This window comes from Sorex fumeus, unplaced genomic scaffold, assembly GCF_029834395.1.
Source record: "Sorex fumeus unplaced genomic scaffold, SorFum_2.1 ptg000034l, whole genome shotgun sequence".
Lineage (NCBI taxonomy): Eukaryota > Metazoa > Chordata > Mammalia > Eulipotyphla > Soricidae > Sorex > Sorex fumeus.
The window spans coordinates 19,121,141-19,133,210 of NW_026606091.1; the positions used below are offsets into that span (position 1 = coordinate 19,121,141).

The window sequence follows — 12,070 nt, forward strand, 5'->3', positions numbered from 1 at the left end:
GCCACGTACAAGGAAAACATCCTACTCATTGTGCTATTGTTCCAGCCCCTAAAAATATATATATATATTTTTTATTGAAAAGACAGTCTTTCCCATATTTATTTATTTTGCATTTTTGTCAAATATTAATTGACAATAAATGTAAGGATTTATTTATGAAATCTCAATCTTATTACATTTGTCTACATCTCTATTTTTTTGGCAACAAATTATCTTTATTCCTGTAGCAAGATACTAAGTTTAGAAAAATATGGAACGCTTCATGAATTTGTGGGTCATCCTTGCGCAGGGACCATGCTAATCTTCTCTGTATCGTTCCAATTTTAGTATATGTGCTGCCGAAGAGAGCACCTAAAATATATTTTTTAAATATTACTTTAAATCATTGTAAAATCTTTTTATTCCACCAAAGTAGCTTACTAGTTGGAAATTTAATTTCCCATATTGCTTGTACCTTCGTGTGTGCGGAGAGTGGTCTCAGCATGTGGTGGCTGGTCCTGGAGGTCTTCGGCTGCCGTAGCCCTGGTCGGGGCGGGGAGGAAAGCTCAACCCGCTCCCCTCCAAGGGACTCCGGGAAGGAACACCCAGGCGCGGGGGCAGAGACTGGCAGAGGGACAAAGCCACGCAGGTTCCGGGGCCGAGACCTCCAAGCCTACTCGAATTGGAGTCGAGCATCTTCCACCCAGATCCTCCAAATTCCAGTAGGCGGGAGGTCACACCCACCACCTGGCCCCATGGCGCCGTGTAATCCCATCAGCGGCCAAGACTCGCGGCTGGGCGACATCTTATCAGAACTTTTTTTTATGACATCTTATTGTCTTATTCCTACTTTGGACAAACTTGCAGGCTATCGAATGTAGCCTGCCCACAGGGCAGAGTCTGGCAAACTCCCCGTGGCGTACCAAATATGCCAAATACCAGTAACAATGATGGGTCTCATTCTCCTAAGGAGCCTTGAATATAATCTCAGGGCTAGGATGAAAGAAACGTTACTGGGGCCTGCTCGAGGCAATCGACGATTAACAGGATGATGAAATGAAAATGAAAAAATATTGCTTGTAGCTAGGGGTGAGCAATTTGTTCTTAAACCATGTAACTTTTCCATCCTCACTCCTTCTTTCCCTCTCTCTCTCTCTCTCTCTCTCTCTCTCTTTCTCTTTTTCTCTCTTGCCATACCCAGTGGAGCTTAGGGTCCACTGTAACCTCCTGACTTCATGTTCTGGGGTAACTCTTGGCTGTTCTCAGGGATCATGTGTGAGTTCAGACTATCTATGTTCAAGGCAAGCACTTGAACCCCTGGACTAACTCTCCAGTCTAAACTGTATAATTTTCTGTATGGGAAATAGTTTTCATTCTCCAATTTGTATTTCTGGTTCATGTATAATGTGTCCTTAAGCTTCATAAGCATGATTTAATCAGTTAAGATACACACTATAAACAATTTCTCTTTCTGTTTCTGGGAAATTAAGAGTCATAAATGCAGAGTGTGGTGATTCAACTGAGTCAGGCTTTGCCTATGTTCTTCATTATCACTCCATAACTAAGACATTGCAAGTCTATATTCATCTCCAAGACAGTCTATGTCACTATTGCAGCTGCTATTTCTGCCATTATAGACTCCTAGTATATGAAACTTCCATACCTCTTCAGTTGTTTAATTCTACTCAAATATAATATATGGAGGCGTATGATGGGACAACTTGACTGCTTTACAATCTATCATGCTAAAATATTAGGGGATGGATTCTAACATCTCTTATTTAACATAAGAAATTGTTATGGCGGCTCCATTTGTATAACAGTTTCCTTATATTTATTCTTCATTGAGTAACATCATATATTATTTTATTTCTTGTAATAACCTTTTTGAGCTTTAACAGGTATACTGCCAGTTCTAATATTTGGTAAGGTTTATGGAGGTGACTGACATAATCAGTGTCAATGATTTAGAGTTGTTTCCTGTATCAGAATAGGACATTATAAATAGCACTTTACAACATATTTCATTTCCTACCAGCTCCTTATAGCAAAAAATGGCATATTTTATTCCAAAATCTATAATAATGTATTTATTATAAGAATACTGAATGTCATCTTTGAAGCGTTCAGCCTAAGGATCACATGGAGGGTGCGGGAACCACAGATCCAGGAGGAAAAAAAAAAAAACAGGTTCCAAAAAGAGCCGAGATCACCGGCAAGTTCCAGATGGAGTAGGTGCCGCATCCCGCCTCCCCCAGATGGAACCCCGGTGACCAGAAGCCTCTACAAACACAGCTCGAGTGTGCGGGAACGAGGACTTTTTCTCAAAACCGCGCGGCCGCTTATGCGGCCGCGCGACATCTCTCTATATACAAAGTGATCAATGAGAAGTAAACCACCCAATCTTTCTCCCTGAAAATCAGAGTTAAGTTTGGAGCACAGCCACAGCCCCAGAGACACAAGGACTTAATGCAGAACCCAGCAGTTTAGAGCAGAAAAGTGAACGGACGATGCATTAACCCAGGCCATCATTTCTGCCCAGAAGGGAAAGGGTGTTGCCCCATTCGCCCTCTCTTCTCTGGAAAGAAGGATGGCAGCCGCGTGGGAGCCTTGTGGACAGCAGGTATGAGCTGGGGGTGTGGGGGCGACTAAAACGTCACGAGAAGGGGGGCGTTCCGGTCTGTCCTTCACGCCCTACCGAGGTCAACAGTTGCCCCCCACGAGCGGCTCCCCAGCACGGCCACAGTCCCAGAAGCACAAGGACTTAATGCAGAACCTGGCAGCTTGGAGCAGAAAAGTGAAAGGACTATGCGTTAATCCAGGCCATCAAGTCTGCTGGAGGGGAAAGGGTGTTGCCCCATTCGCCCTCTCTTCTCTGGAAAGAAGGATGGCGGCCGCATGGGAGCCTTGTGGACAGCAGGTATGAGCCGGGGGTGTGGGGGCGACTAAAACCTCATGGGAAGGGGGGCGTTCCGGTCCGTCCTTCACGCCCTACAGAGGTCACCAGTTGTCCCCCACGAGCGGCTCTCCAGCACAGCCACAGCCCCAGAAGCACAAGGACTTAATGCAGAACCCAGCAGCTTGGAGCAGAAAAGTGAAAGGACTATGCGTTAATCCAGGCCATCATGTCTGCCTGGAGGGGAAAGGGTGTTGCTCCCTTCCGCCCTCCTCCCTCTGGAAAGAAAGATGGCGGCCACATGGGAGCCTTGTGGACAGCAGGTATGAGCCGGGGGTGTGGGGGCAACTAAAACCTCATGGGTCGGGGGGTGTTCCGGTCCATCCTTCACGCCCTACCAAGGTCACCAGTTGCCCCCCGCGAGCAGCTCTCCAGCACAGCCACGGCCCCAGAAGCACAAGGACTTAATGCAGAACCCAGCAGCTTGGAGCAGAAAAGTGAAAGGACTATGCGTTGATCCAGGCCATCAAGTCTGCCGGAGGGGAAAGGGTGTTGCCCCATTCGCCCTCTCCTCTCTGGAAAGAAAGATGGCGGCCACATGGGAGCCTTGTGGACAGCAGGTATGAGCCGGGGGTGTGGGGGCGACTAAAACCTCATGGGAAGTGGGGCGTTTCGCTCCGCCCTTCATGCCCTACCGAGGCCACCGGTCCCCCCGCAAGCGGCTCTCCAGCACGGCCACGACTCCAGAACACAGAAACCAATTTCTTAACTATCTGACTTTCAGTAGAAATACTTCCAGGGTCAATAGGTAAAATAGCAGAAATCCAAACCCAACATTTAATTCTTGAACCCAGCTGTAGAAAGCAAATCACTTCACAATGCTTTTTCAGCATGTCTGATTTGGGGGGGGGGTAAACTCTAAATAATAGTGGTGAATCTTTTATTGAAACAACGAATCTAATCAAAGCAGATAGAGTGTTAACTAGAATTCATCTGCCTCAAAGGGACGGGGAGGGGTGGGGGGTGGGGTTTTATTGGGGTTCTTCATGGTAAAAAATAAGTATTGGTAAAGGGAAATGTGTTTGATATTTGCATGACTGAGACATAAACCTGAAAGCTTTGTAACCTTTCCCACAGTGATTCAATAAATAAATAAATAAATAAATTAAAAGAATACTGAATGTTGTAACATCATTACAAAGAAAATCACACAGATACACTAGAATTTCAACTTAGTTTCTCAGTAGGTTACATTTATATAAAGGTTACTTTGCCCTTCAGGAATTTAAAAATAACTACCCTTTCAAAGCTAGGCTTGCATTCCCTAACATCACAATAAACCAAACCATCCATGGAGATTGGGATTATGCTATACATTAACTTGATATATTACACAGTTAACTTTTATTGTTACTTCAGCCTGTGTCACCTTCTATTGATAATTATTCTGTATGAAGTTATTTCTTTTGTCTTTACTTTTACTGTTTATATAGCTGTGGTTAATCAACCACAAAAGAGTATTTAAATAAAGTGAAACCATGATGCAAAAACATGCAAGCTAAACAGAGGGTTTCACAATGCTGGATCTGCACATTTGAAATTCCTGAGCACAGGAAAGAGAGACTGAAAAATATCCTGGATTATGCATAAAGTGACTTCTGAATAATGATCACTGGCACTCTCCAGTGCAAAATATTAAGCTCCCTGTGATTAGTCAAAGTATCTATGTGGCTTCCCCGTCTAGTGCAGAAGAATAAGAAAGAGATAGAAAATTGTAACCACTGGCCTGAGTAGATTAGAAAACAAACAAACTAAGTCAAGATTAGAATGCATCAAAAATGCAAAACAAACAGAAAAGGAAATATTGACTGGAAGGCCAAAAATAGTAAGCTGAAGCCTGCACAGTTACCTTATTTATCAGGCCCAGAAGACCAAAACAGGTTTTCTGGTTTTCTGTTATCTCTGAATTTGATGAGTATGAAAACTGGATAAAGATGTAGATTATTTCCAATAGGAGTGATTTTAAGTAAATTCAGGGGGAAAAAAGAACATGCGAAATCAAACAAACAACTAAGTAGTCTCATTAAAAGCTACAGAAGGGAGCAAAATGATAAATGAGTAAGAGAAAGTTTATGAAGAAACAATAAAAGAGAAAAAAATGAAAGCCTTCAGAATTGACTAGGAAAACTAGGATTGCACGTCTCAAAACAACGTGAATAAATCATTTGAGTTGGCATACTTAATCTCAAAGACTGTAGTCCCATAAATATTTTCCCTTTCCTAATCTCAGAGGGTGTATTAGATTGCCTGCTTGTTACCTCTCATGCAGAGAGCTACACAACAGTACTTTCAAGTTAGTGCCAAGGTGTCATCTTCATGTTTTCAATTACAATATTAGTTGCCCGGCTGGAATATGAGTGGATCCATTGCCATTTTCACCACCTAATATCTGTGAATGTTCCTCCACAGAGTGAAAGCCCCAGGTAGGATAAGGATGAGGTCACAATGTGTTTTAACAAAATTTCAATAAAAATAAAACCACCCTAATAGTTATTGCCCTGTAGGAGAATGAATATTTGTTCAAAAAATGCAAACTTTATTATAATGGGCCAGTATGACAAAGATAGTTGGAAATGCTCACTCTGGATGGGAACTGCATGATGAAAGTAGGTAAAGGAACAAACACGATGACCTTTCAGTATCTGTGTTGCAGACCGTAATGCCCGAGAGAGAGAGAGAGAGAGAGAGAGAGAGAGAGACAGACAGACAGACAGACAGACAGACAGACACACAGACACAGACACAGACACAGACACAGAGAGACAGAGTCCGATAGTAAAGACAGAGTGAGAGAGAAAGTGAGTAAGAGAGAGAGTAAGAGAGAGAGAAGGAGGGAGGGGGAGGAAGAAAGAAAATACTTGCCATAGAGCCATAGAATCAGGTTCATTGTGGTGGGGGTGAAGGAAAATGGGGTAATTGGTGGTAGTATTGAACACTGGTGGAGGGTTGGATGTTAGATTATTGTAAGACTGAAATCTGATCATGAACAACTTTGTAACTACATGTCTCACAGTGACTCAATTAAAAAATCAAAATAAAAAAAAAAACTATTGAAATTTCAGTTGCAGATCAGAGATCCAGCTTTATTTTTAAATGTTTATTTCATTGACCCTCCCTGCTCCCTTACCCAATTAGCTTCTCCTCTCTGAATTTATCTACCTCATATTTATCTATTTAATGTGCTCTTTGGATGCGGGTCCAACCTCAACAAATGTCACCTAGCAAATCTATATGATCTATTCTATTTGATCAATAGAAGTTTCATTTTCCCACCCGTGGTAATCACTGATATATTATTTTCAGTATACTTTGGGGAAAGGAAATTAATAAATGCTTGTTTGTCTACTTATAGTAGATAAACATTGAATCGTTTAAACTATTAACCATTCATTTAGGGATATATCTCATTTCTTTGGTCAGTAGAAAGTGGATAAGAAGAATCACTCTAAATTATTCTTTAACAGGTTTAATATGACATTCTGAGTCATCCATGGACATAACTTTCTAACAGAGGGTACAGTGCTATAACATTTTTTGGTCAAGTATGAACAGATAGTTCAGGCTTAGGTGAAGGGTTCACAAGAGGAGCTTTAACCCACACCCCTTGAGTGTGAGCCATGAGGTGGTAAAATAATTTACCAAGAGCAAGAGAGTTTAGGCTGAGCAAAGCCAGTTTATTAAAAGAAAGTGCAGAGATCAAACTGACACAGCAGAGGCCTCCAAAAGAGAGATGATGTAGCATTCTCAGGGGACATGTTGTATGTAGCTGCATTAGGCAGGAACTTCTGCTTTCTAGAGTATTCCTGGGAGGGGCAAGCAGGAGACTTGGACCAAATAATGGAGAAAAAGTAAATTTTATATAAAATATTGAAAGCCAAAAAAAAAGATAGGAAATACATACAATTATGTGTCCATCATATGAAGAAAATGAAATAATTTTAGCCTATTTTAGGAAGGGGATTGTGTGACCAATTCTAGGAATTTCTGGTGGCAAAAGTATAGGATCTTGCAGGCCGATGTTTATAAAGTGGGTGCTGGGGCCAGTTCTAGGAAATTTGGGGGCAGAATGGAGCAAGGCTCTAAAAGCAAAGGTATTTAGAGCCTCCTAGACACAGCTGGTTATCTTAGCAATGAGATCCCAACCAGTTCTTCTAAAATTGGGGATTTCAAAGTTTCATTGTGTAATACCTGGTACAGTTTTTAATCAAATTAAAAGATAATTTATATTCTTAAAAAATAAATAAAATGGGAATTTCAGCTGGGCATTGTTTTAGGGGGCTTTTTCTAGATCAATTCAGTAAGAATGGACTGCTCAAAGGATTCTGGTAATCAGTAAACAGTAGGTTGGCAAGACGGAGCTCTTAGTTTAACTGCTAACAAGACCCAGTGTAACCATACTGAGACTCTATACTTGCATTACCAACACATAGACAATAAAAGCAAAAAGAAGCTAGTACTTTTATTTTTGTGGAAGCCATCTATTACATTCATTAAAGGCCTCAGAATTTGATATAATTCTCAGATTATATCTTGACACTGGACACTTCCTAGAGCAAAACTTATATTTGTAGAAAGAGTTGAGATCAGTGACAAATTCCACTGTCATATAAATAACTCATTTAAATAAAGTTTATTTTCAAAATTAAATATATTTCTGCATTAAAAAATATTAATTTTTTTAATGGGACTGGAGCAATAGCACAACGGGTAGGGCGTTTGCCTTGCACATGGCTGACCCAGGTTCGATTCCCAGCATCCCATATGGTCCCCTGAGCACCACCAGGGGTGATTCCTGAATACAAAGCCAGGAGTAACCCCTGTGCATCGCCAGGTATGACCCAAAAAGCAAAAAAAAAAAAAAACTATTGGGCGGGAGGAGCTTGGGCCACACCTGGCTGCTCAGGGGCTCCGTGCTAAGGAACAAATCCTGGAAGTACTCCAGGGATCATACCAAGGGCAGTGGCATGCAAGGAACATGCGTTATTCTCGGCATTATCTCTCCAACTCTTAGTTTATTTACTTTATATTTATTCTATATTTTATAAAGGTTGATTTTTAATTCTCACTAAAGAAAATCTATGTATTACATTAGCTTCCAATTTAAATTTCTAATTTTTTTGGTATCCAAAAAAATCATATTTTCTATTACCTAATCTTCTCAATCAGTAAGAATTCACTAACAACAAATACATCCAACACTTTCTGGACTATGTTCTTTACCCACGATGTATTGCTTAGCTTTTTTATTTGTATTAAATCTAATTTTCCAGGATTCCCTAATCAATGCATACATTTCTAGCACTCAATTTCACTCTTAAATTTAAATAACCTCTCGATTTTTCATTTTATGACAAAAATTTATTTAAAGATACTGGCTTACATAATTTCTGCATATGACCATTTCCTAGTTTATAAGTTTAAGGACATGTTTTATAATATACCTTTCTCTTTAAATCTACCTTAAAGAATAAGATAGTATTATTTAGGACACAGGGGATTAGCAATAATTTATAGTGTTATAATAAGACTGTGTTTTTCAACTACTAATTTTTGTGATTCTATTTTCATTTATAAAATAACTAGTATGTTTTCATTTACTAAAAGTTTAAAGATCTTCCCCAAATAAAACTTGATATTGATTATTGATTAAATGTGTGTGTGTGTGTGTATATATATATATATATATATACATATATATATATAGAGAGAGAGAGAGAGAGAGAAGGAGGGAGGGAGGCTGGAGCGATAGCACAGCTGGTATGGTGATTGTCTTGCAAGTGGCCAACATGGCTGACCCGAGTTCGATTCCCTGCCCCTCTTGGAGAGCCCAGCAAGCTACTGAGAGTATAATGCCCTCATGGCAAATCCTGGCAAGCTTCACCGTGACGTATTTGATATGCCAAAAACAGTAACAACAAAGTCTCATGGTGGAGACGTTACTGGGACCACTCGAGCAAATCAATGAACAATAGGAGGATGGTGATATATATGTGTGTGTATATATATATATATATATATATATATATATATATATACTTCTCTTCCCTGACAGTTTATAAAAATTTGGTTTATCGTTTAAGTATTTCTGGGGCCTAACAAATTTGGACTGCTGTTAGAATAGAAGCTCATGCTAGATTCTTATCACTACAGTTTTGTGCTAGGTACTTGAAAACGGAAGGTTCTTCTCAAATGTTAAGAGAATTATTTGAAAAACACGAATTTTTGCTTCTTACAGACATACTAGATTTATTTAACATAAAGTATGTAGTGCTTAGATAAAGAGTTTGTCATTTTCTTTTTATCTAGTGAGAACAGTTCCCAAGTCCCAGGAATAAAAATAGGAAAGCGACAGTTTTTGTAGGCACATTGAAGGTATATGTTTATTAGAAAAGAAAGGCATAGTTGATAATTTACTTACAAATTCTTTGTGAGAGCAACTCTAATGTGTTGGGATTGAATATTTGTAAACTTTTGCTTACAGTGGAGACATCATTCAGAAGAAAAGACATTTGCCTTCCACACAGGTGACCAGAGTTTAATTCTGACACTGTGTGTGTCTTCCTTACATGCCCATTTTCCGAGCACAATCTGAAGTCAGCTCTGAGCACAGAATGGTATGGCACAAAGTAAACAAAAGAGTCAACAACAACAAAAAGATTCATTGTGTGAACAAAAAATCTTTTTTAATTGAGAATGTGGAGCACTGGATTTTGACATATATTCAATTTAGGGGGAAATATATTAATTACATTGATAATAGGCTATAGTGAAACAATAAAATTTTGAAGAATTAGGGTGCTGATGAGATAGTTTAGGAAGTAGTACATTTTCTTTGTATATAGTTTACCTGGTTTTGATCCTCAGCACTCCATATGGCCTTCCAAGTACCACCTTAGTGCAGAACCAGTAATAAGCCCTGAGCACAGCTGGGTGTGTTCCCATACCCAATTTTTTTGGAAGAATTATTTCATTCTCTACAAATTTTAATAAATCTTAAAATTATTCAGATCACTATAAGTAGGCCTTAGGAGAAATGGAAGGTAGTGAACATTTAAAAAATAAGGTAGAATTCCAGAAGAATTTACTTACGAGTAAAGACAAATGAGTTTGTGGAAGAAATTAAATAAGTGAACACTCAGAAAAACCTCTTCTCCCCCAGTCAAGAAACCCAAGGAACTACTGACAATATAGAAAAAATAAACACACAAACAGAACCTAAAGTACTTACATATGGTATTTTGTCTTATGCATCTTTTGGATATGGTCTTAATATTTGATTGAATTTCTTGTTGTATGTAATATACAGTGTTAGCTACTCAGAGTCCCTCAGGTACTTATGCCTTGGCTGACACATTACAAATTCTCAAAAACATATGTTTCATTGAAAAAAATCTTAAGTATTCTATTAGATATTTTAACCAAACTATTGTTAAAGTCAAAGTTCAAATTTCAATGGACTATTAAAACATAAATTTGTTTCTCATTGACATTAAACATTCCAAATGGAAACCCTAGATGGTACAACTTAAAATATCACTTGGTTCTAAACTGATGGAGGCTTCATAATCTGGTGACTCTTACAGCTAGAAAAAGTGGAGTTCCTTTGCTGGAGAGATAATACAGGGGTAAAAGCACTTCCCTAATTGAACCCCTGTTTAAGTCCCAACATTATATATGAATCCCTTGAGCATTGCCAGGATGATCTCTGAATACAGAGGCAGGAGTAGCTCTAAGTACCCTTGGAAGTGGTCTCAATCCCTCTCTTTTAAAAACGAAAAGAATGGGTTTCTCATTCTCCTTAGCAAGAAAAGAAATTTTAGAGGGTCTTTCAGTTAAGTTGGCTTGAATATAGCTCCTATAAGCACTCCCTGTAGATCCCATTATTCATACTACCCAACCCAACAATAAAGCAATAGAGAAATATATAATTCTATCATGTGTGTAAGAAGAGAGCAAGGGACTGATATTGATGCACAGCAATATAATGGGGTACAACAATATAATCAATCTATAAGCAATCATATAGAGCCATAGTATTATATCCTATGCTATGATATACCTCATTTCAAGTATATTTACTCTACTAGGTGGATATATAATAATAAACAAAAAAAAGCTGGGTCAGAGAGATGGTGCAGTGGTTAGAACACTTGCATTGCACAAAGCCAATGAAGTTCAAACATGGCATCCTACATGCTCCTCTGAGTACCCACAGGATTGATTCCAGAGTGCACAGCTAGAACTAACCTCTGAACTGGGTGTGGCCCCAAAACCAAAGTATATAAATAAGTTAATTAATTAATTAATATGATAAAGAAAATGTAACACAATAGTATGAACAGAAAACAAATAAAGGGTACAATGGAAGGGAGTTTTCGCCATAACTTCACAAGCTACACTGGCACTAGAATTAAACTAGTATACAAAGTGTGGCATCTTTTAGGTTAATCTGTGTTAAGTTTCTCTTATGAATCATGATAGATCATGATATGATACTTAAAAATTTTTAGCTGTTTCCATAACTTGAAAAGAAGGCCACTAACTCATTAATTCAATAATTAATTCAAACTCAATCTCTTGAATATTGTCCAAAATATTTGCTCGAGGTAAAGGCCCTCCCGTTGATCGTCGATTTGCTCGAGCAGGCCCAGTAACGTCTCCATTGGAGACTTTGTTGTTACCGTGTCTGGCATATCGAATACTCTCGGTAGCTTGCCGGGCTCTCCGAGAGGGGCGGAGGAATCGAACTCGGGTCGGCCATGTTGGCCGCTTGTAAGGCGAACGCCCTACCCGCTGTGCTATCGCGTCCAAAATATGTATTGTAAAATAATATACATATAATGGAAATTATGGAACACATAGTAAAAGAGTTCTATGGCAAAGTGCAACTTTATAGACAACAATAAATACCTTGAATGTTTATTTCTTTATCTTTTGCATTTTCAGACCACATCCATTATTGCATAGGGCTTTTTCCTGGCTCAGAGTCCAGGAATCACTACTGTTAGAGCTTGGGGAACCCTCATGGGTGCAGGGTGCCAGTGATTGAACCCAGGGCCCTGTGCGCAATACAAATGGCCTACATACTATGCTATCACTTTGGTCCCCAATATCTTTTTTTTTCATTTTGGGTCA

General features: G+C 39.2%; 1 non-coding gene across 1 annotated transcript; it reads right to left on the reverse strand.

Moving 5' to 3' along the window:
* Window positions 1-244: 244 nt before the first annotated feature.
* LOC130026683 (U6 spliceosomal RNA) lies at window positions 245-351 on the reverse strand. The gene has a single exon (XR_008792885.1). It is a non-coding gene; the product is annotated as a U6 spliceosomal RNA (small nuclear RNA).
* Window positions 352-12,070: the final 11,719 nt, after the last annotated feature.